Source organism: Acomys minous (assembly GCF_964271855.1).
Source record: "Acomys minous genome assembly, chromosome: 6".
NCBI lineage: Eukaryota > Metazoa > Chordata > Mammalia > Rodentia > Muridae > Acomys > Acomys minous.
In genome coordinates this window covers 52,810,400-52,822,224 of record NC_140487.1, presented here as the reverse complement: position 1 = coordinate 52,822,224, position 11,825 = coordinate 52,810,400, and positions in this window count along the sequence as shown.

Sequence of the window (11,825 nt, the reverse complement as noted above, 5' to 3'; positions counted from 1 at the left end):
CTCATAATTTTTATCTGCATTTTCTGTGTGTGTACAAATAAATTTAATGATTAACAAAGAAGATATTGTTCACATATGTTCAAATCAAGATTTGACAATTTTACATTTGTTATTGCCAATTTGAAAATATCTTTGCAAATGGCAATTGAAATAAATTTTTCCTTTTAGCTTTATTGACTGTGATATATCATCACAGGGTGAAAATGGATGCTGCATTGAGGCACGGATGGGACAAAAGTGTCACTTACAATGACACAAGGGATCTTTGGAAGGATTTTCCACTGGCAAGCTTGTGGCTTCTTGGCTTTCTTCCAGCACCACACATATCAGATGCTGTAGGACACATTCCTGGTGTGACCTGACCTCTGGTGCTGTGGCTTTACATCGTTACTCAACAGAATGTGCGGAAGATTTCCAGGGATGCCAAATTGAAAATCTAAACACCATTATCTGTATTGTATAACATGCAGAGAGCATGGGCTGTAAAGCAACCATAGCGACGAGTGGCAGCCACCCACATGAACACATCAGAGTTAATGCAAACTAAATGTATACCCTAGCTACGTTTTCTTAGTCAGGCTCTTAAAAGATCAAAAATGTTCAGCGAAGAGAGCTGAAGGGACATTGGCCATAGTAGCCAGGATCCCCAGGTCCTCGTGCCCATTGGTCAGAAAGTACGTGGGCATGTTATAACCGCTTTAGTAGGATGAGTCAGTAGGACAGACAGGAAGAGGCTTGGGCAGGTAACTACATGGACTGCTCGCAATGGTCAGTGCACAGTGGGCGGAAAAAAAAAACACCAGAATTCACCACTTGCTTCAGTCTTGCTGCTCAGTAAAGATCTCAGAGCAAAGTTGCCACCAGACAATCAGGGCGAGCACCCAAAATGCTCATGAGTGCAGAGCCAAATGTTAGAATGTTAGACTCCAGTGAACAGAGACCATTCCTGGGAGAGGAAACTAATGTACCTGGGAGGAGAGGAGCAGTAGGATGGAGCAAAGGGTGTTGCCACCACCTGTGTCCTATTTCACTCAAAGAGAAGTGAGTGGGGCACATACAGCATATGACACCTTCTTAGTATCCATCGCTGTTGTCCAGTGACTGCTGCCAATCATCCTCTTAATTTAGTACAAGTACTGTGACCTGCAGAATCCTGGGCCAAAAGATCTGAAAGCCCCACATTTTAAAATATATTTTATTAATTTATTCATATTACATCTCAATTGTTATCCCATCCCTTGTATCCTCCCATTCCTCCCTCCCTCCCATTTTCCCCTTACTTCCCTCCCCTATGGCTGTGACTGAGGGGGATTACCTCCCCCTGTATATGCTCATAGGGTATCAAGTCTCTTCTTGGTAGCCTGCTGTCTTCCCTCTGAGTGTCACCAGGTCTCCCCATCATGGACAAATGGATTGAACTAGAAATGATCATAATGAGTGAGTTAACCCAGAAGCAGAAAGAGTCAAATGGTATATGTTCACTTATATCTGGACACTAGCCCAAGGGGCATGTCCCATGAAAGTCTTCACTTACTAGGAAGGTGGGACAGAGGGGAAGACTTTCTATTGGGACTCTAGGTGAGAGAAGCAAGGGAGAGTGGGGAAATAGAAGGATCCAGAGGGTCCTAGAAACTTACAAGTAGAACATTATGATGGGCAGATCTGGGCTCAGGGGTCCTGCTCAAACTATGGCACCAGCCAAGGACAATACTTGCAGTAAACTTCGAACCCCTACCCAGATCTAGCCAATGGACAGAAAGTCCACATTTTTAAATTCCAAGAATTCGACCGAGCCGCCAGGCGGTGGTGGAGCATGCCTTTAATCCCAGCACTCGGGAGGCAGAGGCAGGCAGATCGCTATGCGTTTGAGGTCAGTCTGGTCTACAGAATGAGTCCAGGACAGTCAAGGATACACAGAGAAACCCTGTCTCCGAAAAAAAAAAAACAACACAAAAACCTCAACCGAATATCAGGGTTTTAGGAAAACTCAGAGCAGCCATCCTTGCAGATGACGAATGGAGCTGTCTTGGGGGTCTTGTTGCCTGTGCGCATTGTTCAGTTCTCTATAGCCAGCCGTGCAGCCCCTTGTTTCAGCGTGAGAAGGCCAGGGCTTGACACTCTGCTCAGCTCTGATTCATGTGGCTTTCTGGCTTCAGGTTGCCTAGGATGACTGGGAAGGGGAGACGGGAGCTTCACCAGGACTTTGGAGTGTGGTTCCCTGGTAACTATGGTTGCCCCTCCCTCCTTAATCCCCTGTACAGTCATCTGCCTTTCCAAGCTCAGTTTTCCTTCCATCCATAAGTAGCTGGGGAGTCCTCACTAGTCATGTCAACAGTCACTGAGTTTACCACCTGGCCTCTGGTCGAGCTTTACCTTCAGTGATTTCTTAAATAGAGGATTTTATAAATTTATTAAATATATCTTTAATTTAATAAAATACACGAAAAGTGACCTCATTTCCTTCTGAAGTCTCCTGGAGAAAATGATATATTTGAAATACAGCTACATTATTCATGCCACGTAGTGCTCTCCCACACTGCATGTTAGGTTCCACATGGTGCCTCAAGTGCTCGGCGTTTAGGAAACAAATAAGACACTGGTATTTGAAACTGATACAGAACCCAAAGAAAACTCACCCTTATCTTCTGTGACAGGAAGATTGGTAAAGACATGGCACATTCTGGGCATACAAATAGATTTGGCTCAGCACTCACTGTGCACCCGCTACGCTGAGAATATTCTAGTGGCTACTACAAGGACTAATAGAAAACATGTGCCTTCACATGGATCATTCCAGGACTTGAAAGAGTTGTAGGAGTAAGTAAACACAGAGTAAGCACCCAGCAAATCAAGATGTGGGGCATTTGTTCACACTAGAGACATATTTGTAGAGGCGGGTCCAGATATTTGCTCCTCTTTCATCTCTTATACAGTTTATTCCCAGCTCCTATAATATACCACACAAACATGATAGTGATTCAGGCCTGTTACCGGGCAAGACTTTAATCCATAGCCTGGCTCTGTCTCCAAAGGGATATTTACAACACTGACAAACATCGATGTACTCAGGTTTGTAGTAAAATGTTCAGTGAAATCGAGCTGATACTTAAAATTAGAAAGAAACTGTAACGGTGTGCTCTTTGTAGGAAAGGCAGCACTTCATTAAAATAACCAAACTAGACATGAACCTGTGATATTTTTAATAGTGAAAATCAGAAAAGGGATATTTGTTGGATGTGGAGACCTCGGGATGAGATCCATAGAGATCTAGTGGACCTCACAAGTCTGTCTTGCAGCCTGATATAAAAGTAAGGTTTAAATAAAAGATAAGAGATGTGCCTAACCAAAGAGCGCAGCAGAGGTGTGGTCCCTGCCCACCACTGTCCCAGCTCCAAGTCTGTCTTGCAAGGTCAATGACAAGCTGTCAATGTTTCACCAGGGACAAGCTCGATCTCTGGCTGTCTGTTCTCCTCTGGTGTCCGCAGGGCTCTGGCTTCATTTTCTTCCATCAGGAGGTTCCTGGAAGAATGATAATTTCTTCTAATAGAGAGCTGGGGGTCAGGAAGTGGGTGGCACATGTGACTTTTCAGGACATCTCCTGCCTGCTTAGGTAGGCCGGTTATGTCTCCCAGTCTTTGTTTTAACTGCACAATCTTGAGGTATAATAAGCATGTGTGTGAAATAAAGATAAACAGACTACAAATAAAAGTCAAGGATAGAATATACTCAGTGTCAGGTAGCTGTGCTTTTATCTTTATAAACTCTCAGCATTTAGGTTACTTTTAGAAGGGCTGGCACAAGAGAGTCTGTATTGCTAATGGTTTGAGACAGGGTCTTGTCCTGAAAGCTAAACTTACAATCCTCCTGCTTCAGCTCTCCAAGTCGCAGGATGACAGGAAAGTGTCACCATGTGAGGTGCGATTTCATCTCATGTCTTACAATCTGCCCCCGTCTATGAACAGTATTCGCTGAAGACACTGTTTTTTAAAGCATCAGGTGGTTTGTTTTCTACTGTCCCCTGTTGCTGAGATCAGATCTGTCCTGGCTCATCTTATTTGATCCCATGTTGCAAAGGGAAGGAGGCGTAGTTAATGCCAGTAAACCCTTGAGGCCCCAGTTGAAGCAACTAAGAGAGAGAGAGGGAATGGCTCATAGATCAGACACACCTGAAGTTCATTTTGCTTGCCCTGTGGGTAATGTCCCACATCTGAAAACCATTGCTCAGGTTCTGTTGTCGGAGCAGTACTTCTGCTAAGAGACAGCGAATAGTCACACGGCTTTATACAAACACAACTATCAGGAACACTTCTGCAGAACGCTAACAGATAAGAAGCAAGTATTTGGCTCTGAGTTAGTTCCACTTTTGTTAGTGGTGGTTTCATTAAGCTGTACAACAACTATTACCTGTTAATCTAGACATTCTGAGTAATTCTTGGGAAGGTCTGTGAGACGACCTGGTGAAGGGCTTGGCTGTACATGACATGTAGAAAGGAGGCCAAGAAGGTTGATGAGGGAGGACAGAACACAGGCTAAAGGACACACGAGTTATGAAAAAGGATACAAGCCTGTTTTTTTTTTCTAGTTTCAACTGTGCCATGTTCTTCTTTCTTTCTTTCTTTCTTTCTTTTTTTTGTGGTGTATAAGGGTATAGAAGTAGAATTGTAGACGAGATTGAGAGTGTAAAACCCTAAGTGAAGCCCCTGAGCTTCAGAATGAACATTTCAACTGTCACTGGGATTCAGAGTCTGGGGCTGGACAGTGCCTGTGTGAGTGACAACCTTAATCTAGTGGTGTGATGTTTTTATCTGTGAGTCCATTACAACAAAGTGGTTATATTTAATAATAAAAAGTCTGGCTATAATTTCAAACCTGCCACTTGCTAACAGTGCATGCTTGTAAGCCACCTAATTTCTCTGTGTCCCCACATCTGAGCAGACAATTACACTTATTACCACAATATGTCAAAAAGTTACTGAGATGGTTTACATAAAATGACACTTGAAGGTATTGCTCCAGCTTGGGGCCTACAGCGCAGTGAAGAGTACTTGCCTAGCGTGGCCAGGGTGCCATGCCCAGCACTGAGAAAAACCTCGTTGTGACTTTAAGCATGTGTACCTTTCTGGCCCATTGAGACCACTTCCTCATGTCCTTCTCTGGTAAAAACCATGGTTTGAATCAATAACTTGGACCTTATGAGGCTGAGAAGCTTCTGTAAGGCAGAAGACACTGTCAATAGAAGAAAGCAACAGTCCATAGACTGGGAAAAGAACTTCACCAACCCTACATCTGACAAAGGTCTAATACCCAAGTTGTGTGGAGAGCAGAGACTGACTCTGATATGGACTCTGGTGCCCCATATTTGACCACCTGCCCTTGGTGGGGAGGCCTGGTGGCACTCAGAGAAAGAATAAGCAGGCTACCAAGGTGAGACTTGATAGCCTATGACCATTTATTGGGGGAGGAGGTCCCCCTCGGGCACAGACTTGGGGCAGGGGAATAGGGGGAAAACGGGAGGGAGGGAGGAATGGGAAGATACAAGGGATGGGATACAAGGGATTGAGATGTAATCTGAATACATTAATTAAATAAAAAATTTCATCAGAAGAAAAAAATCATGGTTGGCTGCAAACCAGGGCAAAAGTTGACATCCCTGAAATCTCAGTTCCTTATGCATATGGTATATGTGTATGGCATCTCTGTGCTCTCATGTGATGTATGTACATGTTCTGTATGTGTATGTAGGTGTGTGTACATATCATGTATGTGTATGTAAGTGTGTGTGTATATGTGGTGTGAGCGTGTGTGTATTTGTGTGTGTGTGTGTGTGTCTATGTCTGTGTGTCTGTGTGCATGTGTTCTCTTTCTTCTTCACTCAATCAAGGGAAAACAGTGAGAAAAGGAAGGGGACAGAAAACCAGGACACACAGCGGAGTCTTGGTACATGTTGGAGGCTGGGTGCTTGTGGGTTTCCTGATCAGTTAATCTCTAAGCCTGAAGATTTACAGCATGTGCTTGCTCATTACAGTAAAAATATGTCAAACAAACCTTTATCTGCAGAGTTCAGAAAATTCTCCCTATTCTGCTTGGATCAAACTCTGACTTGATGTGCTGGCTATTCTGTAAATGAGCCGAAGGAGTGACCGGAAACCAGAAAATGAAGCCATATGGAACTTACTGTGCACATTAAATTGTGTATAGCAGTGTTAACAGCATCTTGATTTGTGGCTGCAAGTAATAAATAAATTACATTAATTTTGTAGCTGTGAGCTAATTTCACAGAATTACTTTTTAATAACCAGCATCATGTTCACTGGTAAGATTTAAATACATTTAGGAACAAATTTGTAGACTTTTAGGTAATTCGAGATTATCATTTTGAAAGCTTAAGGGTTCATTTCTTAGTTCCCCCAATACCATGTTTTTAGGGAGGAAATTCTTTGGATTAGACAGTTGAAAACAATGGATGTGCCTTCTCAGAGGCGGTCCCCACCCTACAACGGCCAGGTGGGAATAGACCTGCTTAAAGAAATGTTTTTGCCTTTATTTTATAGGTGATTTGTCTTTATTATGTAACTTGCCATTTCCTCTCCCCTGGTAGGTGGAAGCTAATTGTGCTTTAATGCCAGTGGAAGCCTAGAATATTGTGATTGGCCCTGTTAAGTGAGGCACTTCAGCCTGGAGTGATGCGTGAGGTCTGCAGGCAGCACTTGGAAACAGCTTTCACTCTACTACTGTGGCCTCTGACCTACTTTCTGTGTCCCAGTTTCCTCCTGGTGGAGACAATGACTGTATGCCCCTAAATGAGGACACACATGCAAAGTGCTAACACGTGCTGTCAACTATGGATATGGCCTGTCTCTCCAGGCTTCCTGTGCTGGGAGCGTGGTCCTCACCCATGTGTGGGGTGAGAAGTGGGAACGTAAGAGGTGGAGCCTAATGAGAGCCCGTTTGGTCTGCTGGAAGCATTTAACTAACGTCATTACAGACTGTGCTCTCCTAGTCTTCCCGGGTTCCTCTTTTGCCATGTGATTGTCCCTTATTGTCAACGTCCTCCCTCCAAAAATGCTGTCTGACACTGCTGAGGCTGAATAAAACTGGCTTTCAGTCTCCAAGATGGCGATCTGAAGAACTTCTTTTCTTTGTAAGAAGGCTGCCTCCTATATTCTATTGTGGAATTAGAGACAGAAGAACAGTGCATCCAGCCTTCCCCGGGGAAGCCTCGCTATGAACCTCTGAGGTCAATATCTGAGTGTGGAGCACAGCTTGGCCTTCCATGGACACAGAGTTTGGGCAAATTACTTCTCTTCTCTGAGACTCAGTCTTTGACTGCAAAATGAACATTTTACATCAAGCTTGTTTTCTCCGCATTGTTGAGGGCAGGTCAAGGTTACAAGAGATGCCATGTGACAGTGCTGAGGGTCCTCAGTAGTTTCAGCAACTACTCAGTGTTCACGTGTCTTTCTGAGAAGCGGCCTCCCTACTGCCATTTAGGGTGGAAAGGGTGGCCGTAAGTCAAGTGGCCTATCTTCCATCTTGTTAGTCTGAGTGCCAAAAGAGATCTCTGAAAACAGAGTAAAGTGGTAAAAAAAAATTGGATTTAAGAAATAATATAGTGTTTACATATGACTTTGAAATATACTAATTATTTTCAGTATACAGAAATCAAAGGCTTCCCAGAAGATTAAAGTATTTCACACTTAATAAGAGTTTTTGAGGGAGGCTCTATGTACTACTCTGCTTTATATTAAATATAATAAAACACCCGATGCAGTCTGCGTATATAGAAAAGAAGCTAGCAAGGTGTAGTGGCACTTGCCTGCAATCCTGGCACTTGGAAAGTAGAGACAGAAGAACCAGCAGTCTAAAGCCAGACTCATCTATAATACTGAATTCCAGCCTGGGTTATGTAAGACCTTGTCTACACACACACACACACACACACACACACACACACACACACACACACACACACACCAAAACTAATAAACGAGTCCTTGGCTCACAGTTTAAAAGGCTGAACGCTTGAGATTAGGTGGCTTCATTGGTGCTGTCCCTTGTCTTAATCCATATTATAGATTTCGTACAGGATATTCAAGACTGGGTAATTTATGAAGAAGAGAAATATTTTTAGCTCATAGATTTGGCCATTGGAAGCCCAAGACTTGGCGACTGCAGCTGGAAAGGGCCTCTTATGCTGTATGGCAACATGATAGAAAGGGCGAGGGGGCAGATCGGAAAGGAGCAACACGAGTCACAGGCCCGGCTTCACAGCACTCCTGTCAGAGCCTCATTACTCCCTTTTAAAGGCACCACCTCCCATCACCTCCCCCATTTTCAGTGTAAGCTCTGTGGAGGACATGACATATTTAAATTCTAACGTCACTTAAGGTACCTCTATCTCCAAAAATATTTACACTAAGATTTTTAATAGTAGCAAAATTACAGTTATGAAGTAGCAACAAAAACAATTTTATGGTTAGGGGGTCACCGTAACATGAGGAATTGCTTTAGGAAGGTTGAGAACCACTGTGCTAGATTTTTTTTTTTTGATATGACATTAGGACACAAGGACTGGAGCTGTATATACTTAATGAGTTTTACAGTTACACAAGAGATTAGAATTATAAAAGTTCAATGGTGTAAATCCTGTTTTCTAAGGCTAAGAGAGTATGGTGACACTCCCAAAGGCAAGTTATTTTCACAGTGACAAGTGCGCAGCCCTTATTGCTAGCCTGTGGTCTTGCCTGTAAAGCATTTCCAAGAAGGGGGCGGCATTGAATGCACCCAAGCGCATAATGCCCACATTTCTCCTTCTCAGATGAGGAGCTATGGTGCCAGCTCATGATCTACCACGAACTTCCTGGCTTCTCAGGTTGTGAGATAAACATAAAACATGACTGTAAAAGAGCCTCATGACTAATTTACTTCCTCAGATGTTAAAGAAGTCATAGGTGTTTTTTTTTTCAGAAGTTGAATTTTATAATGTACATATTTCAAAATTGAACCGAAAAAAGGGCAACGTGGCTGAGGACCATAGCTCTGTGGTGACAGATCTGGAGCCTGCAGCATGTGCCTCTGTGCCTTGTCTATATCACCAACTACTCAAAGGCTAGAAAGAGCACCCGTGGGGTATCACTGTCCCACACTCTGTATACTCCTTGAGCACTGATGATCTACAAAGGCTGGGGTGTCATGTGGGGACTTCCTTCTCATCACAGATGTCAGTAGGTAACTGGATCTCCTCTTTTTCATGTCAGATTCCTTATAAATTGGGATAGGGTGTTGCAGATCTTCTTCCACTGTGCTGGACTTCACCTCCGGTCACCCCATGACTGTGTCCATTGCTTAGTACTGTAGCTGCATCTAGAATGTTCCCCATAAACCTGCATGTAAAAGACATGATCCCTAATTCATGATACTTAGAAAGTGGTGAGAACTTTAAAAGATTGATTAATACTGGGGCATTTTAGGTCATAAGGGGGTGATTTGCCCTTGAATAGGATTGTGGGTCCCAGTCTCTTCCTCTTTCTCTTTTTAATTTCTAAGTATAAAATGAACAGGGATGTACTTCTATCACCACAGGCCAAAGAAGCAGGACCAATTGGAAATTGGCTAAAAGCTCCAAAGCTGTGAGCCAAAATAACATTTCTTTTTATCTCATGCGTTTAGTGCAGTAAAGGAAGCTGGTTAAGACCTTTGGTAGTGAAATGTCTGTGGTACTGGCCCTCCATGCAAATGCATGGGCTGTGTAATTAAGACAATGATTCTTTGTGTGAGGTGGACCCTGAGAACTGGTATTCTCGGAACAGATCTCCAAGTGAACGTGCTGCTCAGAAATCTTGGGCAACCTGGTGAATCCAATTTTGGATCAGTTTCCCACAAGCATCAGTAAAAGTCTTCAAACTAAACTAGTTTTCCCTATTCCTTGTACTTCGGGGTAAGGGTGTTGGACTTTCTCAAACACAGCCCTGACTGATCAAAACTCTAGAAAGAAAACAGAAATGAAGTCCCTGGACACAGCATGTGACAGGTTCTTACTGCACAGCATTAGGAGACAATTCAAGTCATCCTACCTTTCTGAAGTGATGGAGTCTAATTGAAGGCACAGCTTGGAAGAAGGCTACAGGCTCTACAGAGCATCAGCTCTCTGCTCTCTTGTTGTCTGTCAGTCTTCCCTCACACACGGCTTTCAGATGAGGTGTCATTATTTCCATATATATATCTGTGCTATTAAAATATACCATTAATGTCCACTGGACTACATTTGTTTCACATCCTGCTACCCCAGGACAAACCTGCATTTTGAACAATTTATTTACAGAGTTCACATCTATCTAACAGAAACATCTTGTTCTAGCTCAATGAAAGCTGTAACTACTTTTCTCAATGGCTTGCATTATTGAACCAGGACACCAGCTGATGAATGTTCATCAATGATATCATTTAATCTTTACAAAATCCTGGAGGCATGTGTGTCAATATTCTTATTTCAAAGATGGAGAATCTGGGCCTTATTGTGGTTGTTCCGTGTGAGGTTTTACTGAAGGTGAAAGGTCAGCAATTATTTGCATTATCCCACAATAGAACAAGAGTTTGCATCCTCAATCACAGTCAGTCAGGATTTTATAGTGCTCGGTAGAGATACAGAGGGGAGAAAGCATTGACCTTGCTCCTTAGGACTGAACAATGCAGCCAGATTTGATTTGTATGTTCAAAAGCAGCGCATGATCCAGATAAGATTTGAAATGTCATATGATTTGGGCAGTTGAGCCTACACTGATAGGGCTGTGTGTCACGAAAAACAAGATGCCATTTCAGCCAGAAGTTGTGAGGTTCTTTGTGGAAGATGCCCTGGGAAGCACATGTGACTTTTGAGAGCTTGGAGAAGAAAAGGCAGAGCTTCCCCCAACAGCTGGAGTTAGACAGACAGATGTGACAAGGAGGCTCAAACCAGAGCCTCGTTCTTTACAAAGGCAGAGGCAAGGGTTGGGCATCTTGGCTCCTGGAGGTCTGCAGCACTTTCGTCATGATTAGGAAGAGTTGGTGCGTATACCAGGCTCCTAAGATACTGTCTGAATAAAGTGCCTTGTTGCTTTAACAAAGAGTATGCTAGACATGCTGTCACATGCCTGTGATGCATCAAGTAGCCTGAGGCAGGGGCAGTGCTTTTCTGAGGGGACCTGTCAGCTCTGTGCTCTTTCCCGTCTTCAGTCTTCACCTGTGTCTTTTGCAATATGTCATAGTGAACCAGTGAACACAGGCATTTCCCTAACTCCTATAAACTTTTGCTCTCCCAGGTTATCTGAGATGGAGGATGGGTTCTTGCTCTAGAGATGACTGGTCAGAAACACTAGTGGAATAATCTCGGACTGTGACTGGCATCAGGGAAGGCAAGCAGCCCTGGGAACTGTGCCTGCAGTTGCAGAGTCTACAGATATCTTAGTGTGAGAACCAAATGTGGTTAAGGGACACTCAGCTGGTGCCTGCAGCAGAACTGCCTGCTTGCTTGCTCCCGAGGATAAATCCTTACACCTTCTGTTCTGATGGCTATGTGAGGGAGGGTGAAAAATAAACCCAGACCTTTTGCTCTGCTCTGTACCTGTGGGAAAGTGGCACAAAATTTCTGGTCCTCGGTTTCTAATAATATGGAAGTCATCATCACCTCATCATGATGCTTCTAGAACAAAATGAGTCTATGAAAATTCTTTATTAACTCTAAACTGTGGATGCTCAGATGTTTTCAGTTTTTAATGTGGAAGATATAGACTGAATGAAAGAACTAAAATGAATTTGAGGCCATGAGAGGTGTTGCTGCAAGAGTTTGG